Source organism: Macrobrachium nipponense, chromosome 7 (assembly GCF_015104395.2).
Source record: "Macrobrachium nipponense isolate FS-2020 chromosome 7, ASM1510439v2, whole genome shotgun sequence".
NCBI lineage: Eukaryota > Metazoa > Arthropoda > Malacostraca > Decapoda > Palaemonidae > Macrobrachium > Macrobrachium nipponense.
The window spans coordinates 39,727,114-39,750,009 of NC_061109.1; the positions used below are offsets into that span (position 1 = coordinate 39,727,114).

General features: G+C 36.6%; 1 protein-coding gene across 1 annotated transcript in view; it reads right to left on the bottom strand.

Annotated features, from left to right (window-relative positions):
- The window catches only part of LOC135217078 (uncharacterized), a 399,671-nt gene that overhangs the window by 48,735 nt on the left and 328,040 nt on the right, over positions 1-22,896 (bottom strand).

Below are 22,896 nucleotides of genomic sequence, written 5' to 3' on the forward strand. Positions count from 1 at the left end.
CCTGAAATCGTTGAAGCTTCGAATTGTACGAAACCTTTGAAACTTTGAATTTGGCTTGAACTACTTGAAACTTTGAATTTGTTTTAAACCTTTGAAACTTTGAATTTATCTGAAATCTTCGAAGCTTTGAATTTGTCTGAAACCTTTGAAACTTCGAATTTGGCTTGAAACATTTGAAACTTTGAATCGATCTGAAATCTTTGAAGCTTTGAATTTGTCTGAAACCTATGAAGCTTTGAATTTGTCTGTAACCTTTGAAGCTTTGAATTGTCTGAAATCTTCGAAGCTTTGAATTTGTCTGAAACCTTTGAAGCTTTGATTTTATCTGTAACCTTTGAGGCTTTGAATTTGTTTGAAATCTTTGAAGCTTTGAATTTGTCTGAAATCTTTGAAGCTTTGAATTTGTCTGAAACAGTTGAAACTTCGATTTTGACTTGAAACAGTTGAAACTTTGAATTGATCTGAAATCTTTGAAGCTTTGAATTTCTCTGAAATCTTTGAAGCTTTGAATTTGTCTGAAACCTTTGAAGCTTTGCATTTCTCTGTAACCATTGAAGCTTTGAATTTGTCTGCAATCTTTGAAACTTTGAATGTGCCTTGAAACAAAATTTATCTTTGAGGCTTTGAATTTGTTTAAACTCTTTGGTTCTTAGGTTCTGGAACTGCGGTTAAGCTCTTAATCAAGTAACACTGAATCTTTGAAGGAATCAAGCTTCGGATCTTCAATCTTTGCAATCTTCGTACTTTCGAATTTGGAATCTTGTGCCCCCGGATTCTTCAAAGTTTGGAATCCTGGAACAATGAAGTCTTCGAGGCTTAGGATCTTGAATTAAAACGCTGGAATCTTTCAAATAAGATGCTTAGAAATCTGGAATCTTCAAAGATATTCATACTGATTGGAAACTAGTTTAAGATCTCGAGCGTATAATTCTGTGTGTGTGTGTGTGTGTGTGTGTGTGTGTGTGTGTGTGTGTGTGTGGAATAGGAAGTCTGATATTTAATACATCAGTTAACTATCTCCAGCTTGGTGGCCTTCACTACCTTCCATAATAAATTTTTATATAATTACGGTAATTGCGGTAACTGCAGTCTATTATCAGATTCCTAGCAATATACAGCAGACAGGCTAAAATTTTACTGTAACATATGTATGTATATATATATATATATATATATATATATATATATATATATATATATATATATATATATATAGATGAGTAAACCAACAAATCATTTCACATACATTAGTAAAAAAAAAATATATATATAATATATATATATATATATATATAATATATATATATATATATATATATATATATATATATATCATACATAGTTACCATACTTATTTCTGAACCAGATACTTGACTTGCATTTTACGCAATCGACTTTTGTAAAAATAGAAGTTTGAATTTACTTCTCAACTCTCACATTTGTTTTCTAAGTATAAAGCAAGTTCATGGAGTGATATTTAATGTTTCCGTATTTGCAATAAGTGCTCAGCTGTCATGAGGTATATCGTCCATAACCAGGAGTATAGTCACCCATAATCCTTACTTTACCCTAACCTTGAAAACGCAAGACATTTGGCCAAACATACATTCAACGTCCGCAACACATAATAATCTATCCTTTCTGCAATGAAGTGGAAGACTTCAGCTGAAATTGGACTCAATTCAGGCATAAGCGTGGAGGAAGAGATTCTATAGATGCTCTTCGACCTTGCTTTAACTCAAGATAACATGCTGGCCACTCAAGAAGCAAGAACCTTGAGTCATTACCACCTAGAAACCTTTCATAGAAATTTCTTTGGCCTAACCCGATTTCTACTAATGCTTATAATATAGCGATGAATTTTATACTTTACCCGGAGAGAGTTACAACACTCATAATCTTGTAGTAGCACACATGAGAAACTACATAAGTTGCTGACTTGTCCATATACAATAGAAATTTTACAAAAAGCTCACACGCAAGCAATGTGATTACTTAATTCTTCACATGTAACCCACATCCCTTCCTCCGAGCTTGTTTTCTGATTAGTTATTCATATGTCTTAATAACAAACATATTCCATCTTTAATATTCTTTAAAACGCAAGTGTACAAAACTCTCCGCTATAAAGCAAGACAATAGAACAATTTATGAATCTATGTACACAACTGAACAGTACCAACAAAGAGGATGCGAGAAATAAAATAATCTATTATAAAGTTTTTCTCTATGAAACTCAACTGCGCATATATTAAGAAAAATATGAAAACACTGAGTGCCTGTCAACGACTGGAACCCATTATTATAAACATATTCAATAAGGCGTCCGGCCGAAAACCGAGCTCCAACGTGTTTTGCAAGTTCTCGACGTGAATCGTGAAGCGGGGCCGTTTGCGTGATTAGCGGTGATGCAATCTCTAACGACGTCCTCCCGGGCATTATGGGAAATGGAGAGAATGCTGCAACATGGTCGCCAACGTCTCTGATTTGGGTCAGTGTAATAGCGGTGTTGTTGTGTTTAATGAGACTGTTAAGATTGATTAGGGGGGAGAGAGAGAGAGAGAGAGAGAGAGAGAGAGAGAGAGAGAGAGAGAGAGAGAGAATTAGCTAACAAAATCATAAAGCTGCCATTTCAGACGTGACCTTTTACCTCTCCCATGAACCAGACATCTTTTCAAAATCCTCAGTCAGGGAAAAACAATGAAACACTAACTTCACCGAGTAAGCAAAAACACAATTAGCTACCGCCAGTTACATAAAAGAGTTACTCCGGATGTCATGTATATGTAATTATATACAACAGCCAACTTGGTTACTGTAAGTCGTAAATTATGATGTTACAGTAATTTTCCTTCTCTCAGGACTGCACGGTTCGTTACTTTTTCTTTCCCTCTACTGCCATGCTTTGGAATGCTCTCCTTGCTTTGGGTTCCCTTGGTTAATAAAATCTTTTCATCCAAGTTATGCTTCGCTTTCATTTTTCAATCTTTTCGCTGGGCCTAGAATAAATAAGTGGAGTCAGTTCCTATCCCGTCGGCCTTATATATACGTGTGTGTGTATAATTTACACACACATATATATACATACATTATATATACAGTCTACGCCCAAGGTCTTTAGACCTCGTCTATGGCCACCAGGAAAAGAAACAAAGGAATACAAGATCTCCTGAATCTACTGCGGGGCATTCTCGAGAACTACATAAAACGGAAAAAAGCTTACGGAGAAAACTCGTTTAATATGTATAATCAAAATGGAAAATTCCCATTTTGGTGCATGCAAATGTCATTGCATTTGGGTGATCTTCAGACGAGGAACAACTGTCATGGATTAACTCAAGCACTGGATTAACAAGGAAAGCCTCAAGGCATCAGCAAGAATTACAGATAATCTCAAGTGTCTCTTTCAAGCCTCCTTCAACTTCCTCTGCAGAATGGGGCCAAAAGTGTGTAGACCTGGACTATTTTAATTTGTTATTTGTAACAGAGCAAATTCTGAGATGTTTCTTTTGACTATTATTACGTCTTTTTATTACATAACAACGGGACCAATCAATTCTAGGTGAGTTTTCATTTGCATATAAATACAGCTTTATATTTTGAGCCAGTCTAACTAAATACTTATGCTAATTTATTCTGGCATTTATTTCTTTGCTCTTATGGTCCAAAAAATTGATTCCAATGATATAAATACTCTCTCTCTCTCTCTCTCTCTCTCTCTCTCTCTCTCTCTCTCTCTCTCCTACGAAAAGTTAATACGTCTCTAAACGGCCTCAGCTGGTAAACTCGAAAGGCCTAACCAGAAATGCTTCAGACCACAACCACAAAATAATCCCAGCCAATGTGTTCGTTGGAAACCAGCGAGTTCGAGGGAGTAATCACTCAAGAAAATACCTATTGTTACGCTGTGAAAACAGCCAGGGGGGCCACGGTCATGGGAATTTTGGGGGAAAAAAGGCCTACTTAGTGATAGCTATCTTCCGAGGATGCCGGTAACCTCCTCATCAATACCCTTGATCTGTAAGACCTTTTTGCACACTTATGTCTCTCTCTCTCTCTCTCTCTCTCTCTCTCTCTCTCTCTCTCTCTCTTCACACACACATGGCGGCGAATATATTAAATTTTAGATTAAACAACCATCACCAATAATACGTTCAACATATATCCTTAAACACCGATTTTCTATTACAGGTTCGTCAGTTATTTATTTAGGTATGTTATTTCCTCCAGCGAAAAGAATACCAGAAAAGACAAAGAAATTGGCGAGAAAATAACTTTCTAAATAAAAAAGAACAGAAAAGAAAGAAAAAGTAATGCCAACTGCATTCAAGCCCAACAAACTTTACGAATCACCTGTTTAATTAGCGTAATTGCATGGATCTCTCTCCTCTCTCTCTCTCTCTCTCTCTCTCTCTCTCAGATCCCTGACATCCGATGCCACCACGGGATCAAGAGATCCAACATCTGAGAACCACCTTGATTCCTATCTCACAGGTGTTTTCGTCTCGCCCGAATAACCTGTAGATCTCACGACGCTCTACGGATGATGTCGACTTTCAACTCGTGAGATCCCAGCGTCTTGAAAACTGCCTCCATTCTCACCTTTCGGTAATTAGAGAGATCGCAGGACTGACACACACACACACACAACAACGGCATAACCAAGTATATTTCAAGATAAACTGTCTCAAAGTTTCCCTAGGACCCTGTTCTATATGGAGAAATGAAGCCATTTCCTTCACAAATTATATATATATATATATATATATATATATATATATATATATACATGTATATGTATATATATATATATATAGATATATTATATTATATATATATATATATATATATATATATATATATAATATATATATATACTATATTCAAGGTCCTCTGAAAATAAACAAGATTGAGGGATGATGATTATGATGATTTCGATTCTGTCTTTATTTTCAAATTGTCATATATTCGTCAAGATCCGGATAATTTACGAATGTACCAAATTTCTAAGCCGGTACTGCAACGTGTAAAGGTTTTCCTTTGATCAAGTCCTGGTTACTTTGTGGCTGCCTTTAACTTTCTGAGCACAGTGAACTCAAAACTGCTCATTGTAATAAGTAGGCTAATTACATGGAAGAACTACACTGCTCTGAGGAAAATGTGGCAGAGTTGACCGACCCATTAAAACAATGAGTGCATTCACGGTTCATCACTTGAGCAAGACAGGGAAAAATAATCAACAAACAGATATGGGGCCACATTTTTTAAACAGGTTTTCGACACAAATTTTTGTAACACGTAAACATCAATTACTCTCTATTTGCAGAGGAATCAACTTGGGAAAGACAGAGAGAAAGGTTACATCTAGGTTGTCCGAAACCCTTTATAATTTGATATCTGAGAAGTTACGATACTTCCTCTTCTGTTTTAATATTTTAGTAAAAGCACTAAAACTATCTCTTACATCAGATAATTCCATGAACTGCTAAGTGTATCCGCTTTTTAAAAGGTGTCAGGTCAAGATAGAACGGACGATCTCTGACCAAAAGCTTGGAATCTTACTTCTGCCACAGGTGACAACACAGGACAAGTCTCGAGAGTGGAGAATGATGAAAATCTACTAAGACCTTTCTCATTTTTTCTTTTAGTAATTATGCTGCCAAAGCTCGATCCATATCATCATGCTAATTCTGGTCCCTCGGAGGAGTACTTATTGATTAAAAAAGGAATGAATAACTAGTCCTGTAATCCCACAAACATTCTTTCCAGCAATTACACTGATGCCTCATCTTTCATTTGTGGGTTTTTGCCATCGCAAATTTTTAAAAATACATTGTATTTTCATGGAGAGGTAAAGATCTGTTTACATCAGAGGATAACATGAAAGCCAGACACCTGAAAGGATTACTATAAGAATTTTCTGGCATAATCATCATAATGGTCATGTTACAGAAAGAACCATCAGTTTTATGAAGGAAATAATCTCTCTTCATCTTGATCATTCAATGATTCGTTCTTCGCGTCCCATACGACGGTAGCGCTCTGGTCAAGACCCAATGCTGACGGGTTTAAATAACGAAGGTTACGTAACGAAATGAAACATTTGGGTCACTTTAGACCTGGATTTGGGTACTACAATTTACCTCCTCAGCGAAATGAATGGCGCAAGTTCGGACCACAAGCTTCAAGAGCAAGTATTATGGCCTCCGAGTCTCGCATGATTGATCGTGATTGACAGACAAGTGAAACTGCTGCTCTGTCAATCACCACTTTCGCAATTACTGATGAGGGGGATTTGGAAAGACTGAAGAATGTTCTTTCAAGACCTCAGCAAACCATAAAAGAAAGACAACGAAAGAGAGAGAGAGAGAGAGAGAGAGAGAGAGAGAGAGAGAGAGAGAGAGAGAGAGGCAAAACATTTATAGTATTCTTTTGCTATTTCTGATTTTTCAAATGTGTTGGCAATAAGCTTCTTCAAGTTCTAGAAAACGTGAATGATTTAATTACACACATATATACATACATAAAAGTTATTGTGTGAGTGTGTGAGGGAGCGCACATCCAAGTGAGAATAACCAGCTTGTTATCTCTATAAAGAAAAATCTTGTATACCAATAATAATAATAATAATAATAATAATAATAATAATAATAATAATAATAATAATAATAATAATAATAATAATTATAACACTTCACCCGACAGGCTTTTCATTTACAACTGGCAAGATGCATAAGCATTTGTCTCCAGTATTCCATTTAAGATTCAAAATTATTCATTAACAACGAATGGAAGCCCTCGCTGAAACAACTGCATCTCTCTCTCTCTTCTCTCTCTCTCTCTCTCTCTCTCTCTCTCTCTCAATAAATGCTTCTGATTCATAAATCAAACAAAAAATTCTGTACTATTTTCTTCTCTGTTCTTACTGACAATTATTCAATGTCAATATTATTAAATTATTGCAACCTGTATCTAAATTTGTGTAAAAAAGAATATATTCATCACATCGTTTACTCCAGAATTTGTACAGAATAATGAAAGCAAATGCCATGCTGTATGTATTACGCTTTGTGATAATACAAACAGCTTTCAGTCAAAGTGCCTGTGTACCGAGTGCCTTACATGCATGACATGAATAAGTTTTAAAGTACACGAATATGAATGCAAGCTGGATTCATCCATAAGCATCATCTTGCGTGTTTGCATGACCAAGAAGCATTATCAAACGCTGGCAAGCAGTCACTCAGTAACTCAAGGACAAATGATTTTAATCTCTGTCTCTCTCTCTCTCTCTCTCTCTCTCTCGTTAAATAAGAAACACGAGGAGCTCAGCTGATTAACTAGCGGAACGCCTATGTCGCAATTTCGTTAATATTCCCCCCGGAGCATCGGCCAGCAAGCACAGCCTTCGGCCAGTGTTAGCAGGTGATCGAAACAAAGAAAGGAGAAAGTCGTGTAGAAGCTGTCGACATTTCTTTCTTCGTCAAGTTGAGGGACAGGTAAGCAACAGGTGGTCACTGAAGGTGCGGCTGCCGGAACCTCTCGAGGTCATTATTATTGGTGGTTATTGGAGGAAAAACAAGAATGGAGAAGCATTACTTCTACATCTTCCACCGAGTAAGGGTAGTAAATCAGTCGGTTATATAGCATTTACACGTAAGAATCGGACGTTCCTTTAAATTATGAAAGTTATACAGTGCTATCTGGCTACGGCAGAGTAACAAATACTGCCCAAAATAAGTAAATACTTTTGAGGTAAAATTACCATGGAACAAATAAAAAAAAAGAGGCATTACTGATGTTATGAATAACAATATAATCAGAATTTGCGTTTTTACACCTAAAGTGAGCGACAGGAAATACAGCTTTATCCACGAACAATGCCATTAGCAAATGACTAAAAAGAAGAAGAAAAGCGGACATTATTTGGACGCCTATAGGTGTTAGGGTTAGCTAGTGCTATTGAGCAACTGGGTCGTATTTCCTTTTCCTGTTCAGTACATCATGTTCACCAAGAACAATAAATTTCATCCTTAAAAAATAGAGACTTAAATTCAAACACAGACTATTTTCCCCCACATTCTTTGTTTACTTTGCATTATATTAAAAATAGAGAATAAAATTCAAACAGACTATTTTCCCCCACATTCTTTGTTTACTTTGCATTATCTTTGTAATCAACTCCCTACTAAAGGCATTACTGTATTCTCTGGTCGTTCCAGCTCAAGGATCTGAAATCTAGGGACCAAGATTTGTAGCATACAAATGAGAGAGAGAGAGAGAGAGAGAGAGAGAGAGAGAGACCCGAGAGAGCGAGAGAGAGAGAGAGAAATACGTACGCATATATATATATATATATATATATATATGATATATATATATGTGTGTGTGTGTGTGTATGTATGTATGTATGTATGTATGTGTGCGTGTGTATGTATGTATATAGAAGTTAAGCCGTTTCCCTTTCACTGCCACATTCAACTTAAACTGCTGAATGAAGGATGAACACCGCGAGCAGATATTAGCCAGATTATCCATACGTAGAAGATGACCGCCTACCAGAGCTCCCATTCTTACATAATCTCAACCGAAATCCCAAACTATTACACTACTACGAATTGACAAATGTACCACAGCGTTCGTAAAACCCGGATACAACGCAGGTGTAACTTCAGGTGTGTTCAACAACGAGTAACACAGGTGATATAACTACAACAGGAGTGAAAGTGGGCTACACGCTTCCATTAAAGGGAAGTTGCATTTATTATATCTAGATCGTACATTGACCCTACGTCAATTGATGGAATACATGTGTAAAAATAGAAATGAACAAATAGGTTGCCATTATTAGGATTCTCTTATTTACTTCACAGTTGTTGAAGATAAATCTCTACTACCCTGCAAAAAAACTAAATTTAGCTGGAAACATAAAAAAAATTTCAATTTAATTGAACTACTTCTGAAAAGTCGCTATTATTGTAATTTATAAAAAATGAAATTATCTTTTTGAAAATGATGCTGTTAAAGCAACTCCCACAAAAAAAAAGTAAAATCGCACTCTTCAAGAAAAAAAAATATATTACAAATTTATTCCTCTCTTTCTAGTCGTTATAAGAGAAATAAAACCAAGAAAAATTTTTTATTTGAAATTAATTATGGTACATATGAATCCACTGACGAACTCTCAACTCCAGTGACTCAAACAATCGTAAGAGAGAAGAATAAAAAACCTCATCCTGTCAAATTTAATCTATGTTTTGACGGCCAGCTATCACTGGGGTTTGATGATGATAATGATTACTATTATTATTACAGGCGTTGCATATAAGTTAATTAGAAAGCACAACAGAAGATACGATCCTAAAGGCGGATGATACATAGTAAGGAAATGAGTAATGCAAACAGGACGAGAAATCTAAAGATGCAAAGACAGTTCACTGAAAACCAGTAAACACATACTATCAAAAATGGCAATAACGTATGAGAGGGTCGAGACGACAAGTCCCGACTCCAGGAACGTTACGGACCTTCATGATATTCCGTACAATTACACAGAAGCCAATAGTGAGAGAGACTAACCCGGATTGGACGATGGCAAGCCTAGGAGTAAAGATTATTACCCGAAGGTTAGCGCTGTTATACAAACATGAATGTATGCATTCATACCCGCTGTGTTTAATTTTAATAGCTTATTACGTCATATAACAAACGCCCCTAGACTTCACAGCCATTGTAAAAGCATTAAAAAATGGAACCCGGAGAGTTCATGGTTTATGACCAAATGTTGACAGATTCTGAGCAGTGGCCGATTTTCTTAGAAGCACAACTGAGAGTTAATCAGAAATCGCATGTTCCGGATGGCTTAGCGTTCAAAATAAACTCACTGTTGGTGTTAATGCTATCTACATTAACCCTGCAGCATGTCTAAGCTTAATTAACTTCGATAGGTTACACTTATCATTACAAATTAGATCCGTCTACATTCCGTTCACATTGAGGTCACTCACGGACATTCCAAACTTGGCGCATCCTACGGTGACGGAAGTGATTTTGCCTTGGAAATTCCTCTGGACGCGAGGACCCTTTAGATAGCGAGGAGGGGTTCAATTTTACATTCACGTGCCCTGACTTCACTTCAAGAAGGGCATCTAATAAGCGACGACCCTACGGCCGCATAACAATCAATCGCGTGGCCTCCCTGAACTTCAGATCCGTGAGATGAGCTACAATCGCTCCAGTGTCGTTTAAGAATTCTTATTTCAGAATACGAATGAGTAACAGGGAGTTAAGTGCCTCTGACTCCAACGTATTACCAGTCATGAAGTTATATGAGGTTAACCGATAGGCCCTTCAAAAATAATAATAATGATAATAATAATAATAGTAAAAATCAGTTCTCTTCTATTGCCTTCAATTTCCTCATTCAATACCTACCCTCTACACCAATATCCATTTCTTACTCGTCCCGAAAACTGGAAATACTGGTTCTATTCTTTCCCATCGGAACTGACCTTGTTCAAAATTTTATTTTAAATGATGATAAAGACAGACGATCACAAATATATTTGATCCAGTGTTTTGACCTTCGAATGGGACCAGGAAAAATTAATTCAAGAGATCAGTTTCGCAGACCTGAAGGGAAAGGGAAACAATGATGTCTATTACTGTGACCCTGACCTAACCTCTAGTAAAATTTTTAAGTAAGAAAATGAGACGAGGTGAAGAGAAAAAAAATACGGTCGTAAAAAAAACATCAAGCACGAACAGGAATCCAAAAGGAAATAGTGCTGGAGAAAATAATATTTGTATTATCATTACTACCACCATTAATATTTCAAGGCTTACACTATTAGCACTGACGTCTCAAAGCTCTGACTGTTAGCACCGTTTCATAGCATTTACGATTACCATTACATATTTCGAGACACATCTCTGCGGTGTAATGGACCAGACTTTTAAAGTACTCGGTGGATTAGTGAAATAAGGAAATGAACCTGTATAGAAAAAAATAAATCCCATACAAAATATCCCTTCTTCTTCTTCTTCTTCTTCATCATCAAGATTAATTTACACATGGCATTCAATGACAGGAACTACACCCAGAAACGATTAGCAAAGACAAATGCCCCTCACCAGCACACAATCCTGCACCATGAAAGCAAGACCAACCAGAACAAACGAGAGAGGAAGTTCTATCAGTTCAAGGCTGGAGAACAGAGAGAAGGTAGAGAGGGTGGGGGTCAATTTCCCTCAGTTTCAACACCCCACAAACACCCCTCCCCCCTCACCGCCTTCCTCCTGTCTTAACCCTTTCCATTTCAATATTCTCTTGGTCTCCCAATCTTTCTTTCCGTTTCTTCTGTTCCAAGGCATTCTACGCCAAGCATAAACACAATAGATTCCGCTATAGGGACGTCCAGTATACAAGGGTGAATCACATTTGGACAAAAAACGCGGTTCTAAATTCTTGCATGACGTCATGTATATTACAAGGCATAACACGGATACTTTGAGAATGCAAGCATGCAAGCGCGCACACACATACACACATGCGCAGGCACACGCACTTTCGTGAGAGAGCTTGATTTTTGTATTTGAAATAACCGCACGAAATATTCGGCCAAACGTCCGCTTTCACCTATGCAGTTCCGTTACAGAAATTGATGTTTTTTAATCAATACTCGAGAAATCATTTTCAAACATCGATTACCCCGACATTATGTGATTATGCAAGAATATATTCTTGCATAATGAAAGGAAACAACGAACAAATTGCATTTTTTTTGCAGTTAATGGTTTGGATAAACAATATGCGACATTCCCACAATTTCGTATCCTCTCTTTTTTGCACAAAATAAAAAAAATGTGGGTATTCTTTGAGACGAAGCCACTACAGCTATAGGTAAGCCACCATAATACGTTCGTAAAACAAAATAATAACAATGAATTGTCACATGAAAATTAACTTTCATTAAAAAATAAAAGTGGCTTCTAAAGTCTTCTCAAAACTACACTGGCAACTGAGAAAAGACTGATTTATTACTATAAACTGGCGTCCCAAGATCCATGGTCATCGACACTAGAAATTAAGCAGATTCTGTTAGCATACAATACTTTTTCAAATATTTTTTTTTAGGAATTCTACTAAATACTCATTTTTAAGGTTTTGCGTAACTATATATAGCTATTCCAAAAAAAAAATTTTTAACGAGAAATCAGGTCTGAAAAATTTCCACAAATAAGCCTAGAGTAAAATATACTCCGTGGTAATTCATCTTAAACTAGAATCATTCCAGTCATTCGGACACTGACATGAAATAGATTTTGAATTCTCCTTAAACTTACAGATTCTCTGCTAATTCATACTTCTGAAATGCAAGCCATTTAAGGTCAATATTTTTCTCTGAATAAAGCTTTAAATATTTCTGATACTGATACTGAAGTCTGCAAGCAATTCAGGAATAACGTTTACCTTCCTGCACTAAGCATTTAAGAAATTTTCTCACGTCTGACGACATCTATGAGCCCCCAGTTCCCCAAAGGCCCGTGTAAGTACAGCCAGCAGAACATAGGCATCCGAACCTTCACCTCCTGACCAAAGTGAAACTCGGAACTTCTGATACCCGTTTGGAAAAAGTCGCATGCCCCCTCCCCCCACCGCCCGTAGGAGAACCTCGGGGGCTCCCGCAAGCTACTGGCCTAGCACTGGGACCTATGAGGTCCTTCAGCGCTGAAAGCTGAAAGGTAAATTATCTAAAAGGTTTGAAAGGCGTAACAGGAGGAAAACCTCGTAGTTGCACAGTGACAGTTGTTAAGAGAGGGTGATAAATCAGATGGAAAAAACAAGAATAGGAACGGAGGTATATAAAAGGAATGAAAGAGGCTGCAGCTGGGGGCCCAAGAGACGCTGCAAAAACCCTTCAATAACGCCTACAGTGCACCACGTGAGATGTACTGGTGCCACTAACCCCCTACGGAAACTTTTCTTGAAAATGTCACTCGCATTTCAAACATAAGAGAGTGATTTTCAAACTCTTAAATCCAGAGAGAGAGAGAGAGAGAGAGAGTTTTGAATACATCAAAACCCTCGAAGCATCAAATAACATCCCTTTGAAGAAAAAAAAATTACAAATTTACAGCTTCTATACATTTCTCTGTCCGGGAATATCAAAACAAGTCCACAAACATGATAAACATCTACCTATAACTACGGAGGAGCAAACAAGATTGTTTACTTCACACGCACACACACACACCTCTACTCTTACATAAACAATTCAAAGCCGGAATTACAATAAAGACTACGGAACTCCCAGGTCGTGTCCGCCACCCCCCCCCCCCCCCACCGCCCCATCTACCATACATAAATTCCTGCGGGTTTGAACCGAGGGTTTGACCGCACTGAAGTGGTTTGTCTTTGACCACTTTCACTCCTTCAGCAGGCCCTCCCCTGAGAGAGAGAGAGAGAGAGAGAGAGAGAGAGAGAGGGCTGAGGAGCGAGAGAGAGAGAGAGAGTTGTACTGAATGGAATGGAATGTGACTGGAATATCCACTAGGGAACCTCGTGAGAAAAAAAAAGAAAAAAGTTAAAAGACAGAAGCGTAAACAAATTCAAAAATATAAATTAATGTCAATTAATAAAAAAAAAAAAGGTCTAATGAATTATGGCAAATAAGCAAAGTGCTTGAAGGGAGCAATAAAAATAATTTTTCACGGTGAGGTGATTTTATCTCGACCTGTTCTTTGTTTATCTTAAAATTATTGATTTTTTAAAGTGAAAAGACTGTGTTGGGACAGACTAAGAACAGGAAAAGCATTAAAAACAACATATTATGTATCATTTAAGAAGAAAATAAGAAGATATGAAATTGTGTGCCATTTAAGAAGAAAATAAGAAGAAAATGTGTATCATTTAAGAAGAAAATAAGAAGATATGAAATTGTGTATCATTTAAGAAGAAAATAAGAAGATATGAAATTGTGTATCATTTAAGAAGAAAATAAGAAGATATGAAATATGTACATTTTAAAAGAAAAATTAAGAGAAGTAAGAAGAAAAAGGGTATTATTTACGAAGCAAATAAGAAAAAATGTGTATCGTCGCTACATTTCAAAACGAAATCCGATACAATTCTACAAAGTAATGACCACTACAGCGATAGTAATGTCGAACAAAATCGCGAGGAATGTTTTGGCAACATTCCTTCAGCGGGCAGGCAACCGCGCCAGGACCCGGAGAGGTGAAATCCTGGTGGGGCCTTTCTTTCTCCTCTCCGGTTTTATCCCCAGGGCGGTGGGGGACGCGCTTTCTAACCGATGACGGCGATGACCCGACCCTTGTCAGAAATTTCGCCAAGAATCCGCGGGCGAAAGGGAAGGAATTTTACAGACAACGGCGAAGAAACTCGAGGGAGGAAAGAAGAATGCAAAAAAACCAAATGGAGAGAACAGATGCCTCCAAGAGTTTGGAAGGATTTTTATTTTTCTTTTTATGAGAAGGAAATAGGTTGTAGATGTGGCTCAGGAGTAACGGCGAAGTTGAATACAGAGCTAACATTAAACAATATTATATATATAACTAGAATATCCTTGAGAAGAATAAGAAGAAAATGAAGAAATACAGGGTTAGGGCGGAGAAAGAGATGGAATGTGTAAAGTAATTAAGGAGACCTAATAAAAAGTAAATAACTGGCCTTTCAGTTAAGCCTAATTTATCAGCTGCATTTTAAACCTCTAGGACTTCTCTGTTCAGTGTCTAAAAAAGCATAATTGAATTCAATAATAACCTCAACTTAAAAAAGAAATAAAAAATACAAACCTTAGGGCCAAACCAATTTTGAGTATCACATATTCACCAAGCTATCATGAATATGTTCCAGCTATCACAAGAACAAATGGACTAACATTGAGTAAACGTAAGCTGTAGCAAAATATAACTAAACAGTATAGGCTAAACTTATCTCCTTGAGCTAGGTATTAAGGAGTAGAAAATAAACTCAACTTTAGTTGGGGAAGCAAAGTTTATACGAAAGTACAACTAATAACAAAACTGCGACAAAGCTAACAGTGAAATGAGCCTTTCCCCTTAGTAACAGAAAAAAAAATATACATGAACACACTAACAGTGACATGGATATTTCCCCCAAGTAACAAGAAAGACGCCAGTCATGACCGTGGCTTTGTCAGTCAGTGTCTCGAACTAACATTCCACGCACCAGAGGATTCAGTCCAGCGTGAGAGATCTCCCTCGAGATAATAAACACCCAACACTCCTACTTACACAGTTCTTCTTGTGAGTGTACACTGTGTTCCCTAAACAAAAAGTGTGTCGCATCTTTTTTTTATGGAGAGGGAAACTCTGAATATGTATATGCTTGATCTATGCTTGCACCATATCTAAAAGCATGTTAAGATCAGTAAACACTGTTATTTACTTTGACACCCATTTTGCTTTCTTTTATTCCTTGTTTAGCTTTTACAATCTACAATGACGCTATTCAAGATATTGTCTCTCTTCTTTTTAAATTTTTTTAGAAAAAGTTTTATCTCATACTTTATTCTTTAAATTTAATAAACATTTCTGAAATCATCTGCTTTTAAAGTCAGAAGTTTACATAAACAAACTTTCTTCATCTGACATTTTCCCATTTCTGATACGGACAGATAGATAAAACTTGTATAACGAGGACATGTAACATTAAATTGCAGTATTTTGCAGAAATATGATACAGTAAAAGCGCCAGCAAATGTTGCAGAAACCTTTGGGCAATATATCGCCAAAGGTGTGAGTGAAGTTGGCAAGAGATAATAATCGTAAATAATTCAGCGAAAGTCACTTCGATAAACTTGCGCACTTAACCGCAAGTGAAAGTTGTAACCCATATAATCCACCGACCGTCACTTGTTTGTTTGGCTACTGATCAAGATAATTTACCTACAAGACCCAAGGATTCCTCACAAGATATGTAACTTCATGTAAAAAAACGAAGAAATTTTACAAAAAAAATATCATATTACAAAAATCTGACCAAAAAAATCATGGCAAAAAAAAACTGAAGTAAAAATTTAAATATTGAAAATATTCTTGACCCTGAGAAAGATAAATATTGTAAAAAAAAAAAAAAAAAAACTGAAGAGAGAAAGAGGAGGAAAACATCTGTAAGCAAGGGGTGGAGAGAGAGAGAGAGAGAGAGAGGAGAGAGAGAGAGAGAGAGAGAGAGAGAGTCTATGAATAAGTCCGTAAAAGAACAGGGGATGAAGGAACGGTTAAAAAGAAAAGGGGGTCACATCTTCTGCAATATAATCCCCAAGGACGCACTGGAAGACGAGCAGGAGGAGGAGGAGGAGGAGGAGGAAAGATAAGAGGGGGAGGTGAGGAGGTGGGCGTGAACTGTCATATCAATCCCTCCCCCTGCAAACCCGACGGTTCATATCGCCCCGTGACCCTACCAGCATATCGACATCTGATATCCCGGATAACAACAGGACAAAAAATATCGACTGTCCTGGACAAGTCAGCGATTGCATTCGTCATACAAGAATAATAAGCTCTCTCTCTCTCTCTCTCTCTCTCTCTCTCTCTCTCTCTCTCTCTCTCTCTCAAGCACATTGCAATAAAGGGACAGCAAAAATGCACAACACATGGAGTGCTAAGTATGTCAATCCTACACATTGGGAAAAAAAAAAAAAACTTGCATATATTCCCGAGTTGCTCTCTTGAGAGAGAGAGAGAGAGAGAGAGAGAGAGAGAGAGAGAGAGAGAGAGAGAGTCCAAAATTTTTCTGCAAACTTAAAGGTCCTTCGGAAATGTGCATGCCCTTTCAACTTTATAAAAAAAAAATCTTAATTCTCCGTCTAACCTTCTTTAAATTACAAAAGAAGTTGAACAAAAATCTATCCTCATGTATCCTCAAAATAAAAAAAAATAAAAAGAACTGCACACGCTTTGCACGACACAGCTGCTGTGTGAGGTTTGGTTTCAATGGATCCTCTTTCTCTGTCGCCATGCTGGGAGGTTTCTCAGCCTCTCCCTCCCTCTGCAGAATCTGCGGATCAAATCCCCCGTTGCTCAATGCGACCTTTTTCGAGATTGCGCGGGCTTAATGAGCCGATTTAAAATTAGCGCACGGATTAATATTAGCGATTTAAAAGCCCGATTTTTTCTCTTTTGTTGTATTATTTCTACGAAAGGCTTTGCTATTGGTTTAAATAATCGCAAATTTATTGGTTTAAATAAGTGAAAATGCATTGGTTTAAGTGCAAATTTGTTGGGTTAATTGTAAATTTATTGGCTTTAAATGTACATATAATAGAATAAGTGTAAATTTATTGGTTTTAAGTGTATATTTATTAGATTAAATAAGTGTCACTTTATTGGCTTAAATAATTGTAAATGTGCGGTGCCGGTTTGTTCTCGTCTTCGCACGATTCATCAGTGACACCAATGTCGATGAAAATTGTGATGCTCCTCGTGGCCTTGGCGATGTTTAAAGCATCAAAAGCATCATTCTATTTACTTCTGGTTCAATAATGGGGCCGCTAGGAAATTCAGTTCTCTAAAATGAGAGAGAGAGAGAGAGAGAGAGAGAGAGAAATACTGACACAAAAGGAACACTCTTGTCTTAAAAACTTGCTCTAATTAAACACTCCACAATCGTGAACAACGCCATCGCCAACCGTAAGCTTCCAGAAGTAACAGCAAACAACTCTTGCTCTGTGATGCAGCAGGAACACTGATAAGAGAGGTCCGTTTTATCTTGTACCTAAAAGGTACGTGGAACGTTAGGGTAATAATGTTCAATTGCAACAACAAGTACAGTCTCTGGTCAGATGCCTCACAAAAATGGAGAGCCTTCGTACGTGTCTTGTGTCAGAATTTATTTTTTAGCGGTGGCGAAGGTTGAGGCATTACCCAATCTGTACTTGAAAGAGATTCCATGGATATTTGGAAATTAGCATTTATTTATAATGAAGCACTATTTTTTATAGTTTACTCTAACCGTCATAATTTTCCTCTTTTTCCCAGGAGACCTGTTCTGTTAGAGCTTGCATTTGCGGATTGTCCCAATAATAATAATAATAATAATAATAATAATAATAATAATAATAATAATAAAATAATAATAATAATAATAATATAATAATAATAATAATAATTATATGACACCCCAAAACATTTGATACTTTCATAAGTCAATTCTTCGTAATTCACACGTAACTGAAGTCCTTTCCAATGACCTTCTCACACAGAACTATTATCCATACATCATTTAACACGAAATCAAGATAAGTTCGCTTTACTGGGGCACTTGAGCGTGCAATGACTTCTTTAGCGCACAGGGTCTGCACAATTATTCTTCCCTTTGCGGCTAACCAGGGTTCAACGACAGTGAGACCACAGTGTCTAAGGTCTGTAATGCACAAGGAAGCAGGATATAATATCCTTAACGCAGGAAGAGGATATTTTTCTGCTTCGAGGATGAGTGACAAACGTTTTTATTTTCATAAGTTCAATTTCTTTGGTGCGGATGACCGGACGACATCTCTACTGATACTGCGTGTAATTCGTGATAATTCTGCTGACATTACAGGCTAGTAAAAAAAAAAATATTTTCTGCTTAACACCAAAAATGTTGAACAAGTTATAAATCTCACCGTATAATTGTATCGTCCGACACAACTATTTTACAATATAAAAAGGGGCATTCACCAAGTCAAATGAAGCTTCGAACTGGAATACCACTATCTCCAAGACAAATACCCAAATGAGGTCACGTCAAGATGAGAACAAAATTTTAAAAATAGAAACCCCAGGCATGAACTTATTGCCTGGGCTTCTCCATTTGTGTGTGAGTGTGCGGGCAACCACAGTTATTAGCAGCTCGGAAACCCTTCTTCATTACGACTAATTACGCAACTCGGTAAAGACACTGGTCATTGCACTACTTACAGTCCCCCCCCCGGGCAGAGTCATTTGTTGGGAGCCACAAATGCCACTTACCTGTAAAAGGAAAGAAATACAAAATACAGTCGTCTTGTTTACGACCAATTTGTTTCTTTTATATGAATCATAAAATGGTGATGTCTTTACTACACTGAAAGACAAACGTTAGTTTTGAGGTCTAAGTACATTAAAAGTTCACATAAATGCCCAAAAGAGTTTTGTTATATTCCTTAAAGGCCAGTATCTTCAGAATACTGATCAACCAAAATTTTTCCTAAACTTTCAGCAAATATATTAATGGTGATTTTAAATGTTGAAAAACACACACTATCCTTCCTTTCCCTGAGGGTCACTGCAAAAACACGAGAAAGGTCATACGAATAAAAACGACCCCAGGTCACCTTTATTTCCGAACGTTTCATTTTGACCATTCTCTGAGTAATGTTCGTTCATTAAGTTGCTGGTCTTTTATCCCTTTGTTGCACATGTATGCTAAGACCTTTTACATAATAATATTCAGTAAGCTGAACTTTCTCATGACAACTCTTGTATATTGGTCTAGAGTGATAATCCCATGATCGATCGCAGACGGGGTAAGAAGGCCAGTATTCTGACAAATACAATGTGTTTCAGTTGACATAAGACGGAAATTATGAGCATGTCGTTAGTTAAATGAAAACTACACGTAACTGTTCGTTTCCTTTCTCCTCGGGTAATGATGAGAAAGTAGCAGTGATGACAGTATATATATATATATATATATATATATATATATATATATATATATATATATATATATATATATATAAATAAATAAAGTAGCAGTGATGACAGTATTATATATATAATAATATAATATATTATTAATATATAAATATTATATTATATAGATATATATATATATATATATATAAATATAAAGTAGCAGTGGTATGACATATATTATAATATAATAATATATTTATATATTCTATAATATATATATATATATAATATATATATAATATTTTAAATATATATATATATTATATTCTATATATATATAATATATATATTATATATATATACACACACACTGTCATCACTGCTACTTTCTCATCATTACCCGAGGAGAAAGGAAACGAACAGTTAAGTGTAGTTTTCATTTAAATGGATGCATGCCAACAAGGAGAAAAAAAAATCGCCCACAACATTCTTTCTCGTCAATTATTTGGATGTAAAGTTATTCAGAAGTACGCTAAGTCATGAGCTAATTTAAATATTCAGCGTTCTCTGTCAGAATCTACCTATTAATAACAGACCCAAATGTAAAAATAAATAAATAAATAAATAAAAATCAATCAAGACATGGTTGGTATTTAAAACTTCAAAACTCCAGCTCGAGACAATGAGCATGACGCAACATGACTCATGGCGGAAATAGTCATAGAAAAAAAAACTTTTTCTGTACCGTCTCTGAAACAACGTGAAACGAGTTACGTCATCGCTAGCTGTGTCAGGCCATTAAAAACAATCAGCAACATGGACATGTTTTAAGTAAGCACTTATTTAAGAGAAATAATGATAGGATGAGCAATTTTTTTATCCCTTCACTGAACCGGGAGATGTCTTTTCTATCAAAATGCCTTGTGAGTAACAAGGAATTCGCATCATTCCTTCTCACATACGAATATTATTAACAAACTATGGCAATAATTGATGAGCTTAATTAGGTAAGATCTGGTTTCACCCCACCTAAGAATAAATGCACCAGGAAGCGAAAAGATTATGAGCGGAATTTAACTACTAAACATTTTAAACTGAATATTATATTCATTTAACAAAATAACCTGAAATTAAACAAACCGGTGGGCCTGTTTACATACAATCCAAGTCTTAAATCATACGATAATAAGTTACATAACCTTATATAACTGTACCCTTGCCTTCCAGTGTAAAACATGAGCCTTAACTTGTTTGCAAACAACCAATGAATATACTCCTCTATTCCCGAATAATTATCCGCCTACCAAAATAATGCAGTAAATATCAAACGCCATTTGTAGTACTGCCTTTCTTACACCACTTGATGACTGAGAACTACAAAGAGTCGACAATAACAATGAGTATCTTTGTATCTTTGTATTTATTAGGGGCCAATCATAGCCCACGAATACATTTCTACGTAGGAAGCCAACATAAGGCGAAACGTCGATGCAGCCGCCATGCTGGAAGAGGGCAACATCCACCCCAACCTTGGCGTTCACTTAACACAAACACACATACATACACACACGCGCGCACACACAAGGCAATAAACTCCTCCTCCCACAGTGTGTCTCCTACTATCATAACAAAAGGCATGAGTCACTTCCTTTAACGTTTAACAACAAGACGCCCAGCCTTTTCAAAGGCTGGGTTCTCTCAGTCAGCCAAGAAAACTGAAAGAAGGAAGCACTGCAACGCTTATTATATATTATTTCTTTATAGAGCCGATTTTGGAAGTTGGGCTGGTAATACTGAAGGACACATTCGATTTTGTAAGTTACAGGAAAAATACGTAAGTTACTTAATTCTACAGGAAGAATTCGTAATAGTCACTTACAGCTACAGGAAAAATTCGTAATAGTAACTTAAATCTACAGGAAAAATTCGTAATAGTAACTTAAATCTACAGGAAAAATTCGTAAGCAAAAATAGGAAAAATTCGTAATAGTAACTTAAATCTACAGGAAAAATTCGTAATAGTAACTTAAATCTACAGGAAAAATTCGTAATAGTAACTTAAATCTACAAGAAAAATTCGTAAGTCACTAAAATCTACAGGAAAAATTCGTAAGTCACTTAAATCTTACTTGCAACGTTGGTACAAACCGACAAATTAAAATGAAACGAGTTAATTTATTCAGTGGAAATCCCCTGACAGACAAAATTCGAGTCCAAGCTACACGGCAAAGCTAAAGCTCGATCCAACTTCCTACTGATGCCGTTCTAAGCTTAGAAGCTGCTCATCCGCAGCGTCAGTACACAGCATTTTGCCACGAAGGAGGAAGAAGCATCATGACCTAAAATCTTTGATTCCAGACGACCCACTTAACTTCCGTGACTGCGTTCCTTAATCTGTCCTTCCGATCTCGGCAGTATTATTTTGTCGATCATGAATTGCACAATATGTCACTAACCAACTGAATATTTATATGATAAGCAAAGTTTGTGTTTAGATAACTCAATTGCTCATTAACCCTGAATCAGAAATGATGGGCACTACACACATGAAGCATTAACCATAATTACAAATAATACACCATTTGGTATTTATTTCTATGCTAATTGTATATACTCCTTTCAAAGTTATGCATTAATCTGTTGCCCATTTAGGCTCGAAGCGCTGCAGTTCCAAAACACGGAAACAGACGCTTCATGTACGTATGTCAACCAGTACACTGCTATTAAACAAATACCGCTCAAGGCAAAGTATTATCAAGGCAACTAGAAGAGCAACGCGGACTTACGTCAATTTTTGTGGAGTTTCAATCAAGGACGTGATTATCTAGACATTTAGTCACAGACAGGGGAACGGTCGGCGGGGATGGGTGGGAATTCCATCCCAATTCAACTTTTCTAGTAATACCAAGTTTAATGATATAATTCAAGGCAGTTCGGATAATGGCGTTTACAGTATGACCAGCTCTGCTGGACCTGTCACACCCTGACATCGCTTCCTTTTACTGAATAAACAGGAATAAGATCGAGTTTGATGGCAACTTTCCCTTTGGTAATCTCTGTAAGGAACCATTCCCACGAAAATGTTAAGCAATTCCTCCGAAAGTCATTCCTAAATGCTTTGTTTACAGATTATTTTTTTTTCTAGTACAAATAATTTGCGATCGACTCTGCCGAACTGCTACAAAAAAAAAGCCGTTTACCACATTCACCTCCCATAACGGAGATTACTTAAAAGCGATTCCTTTTGGA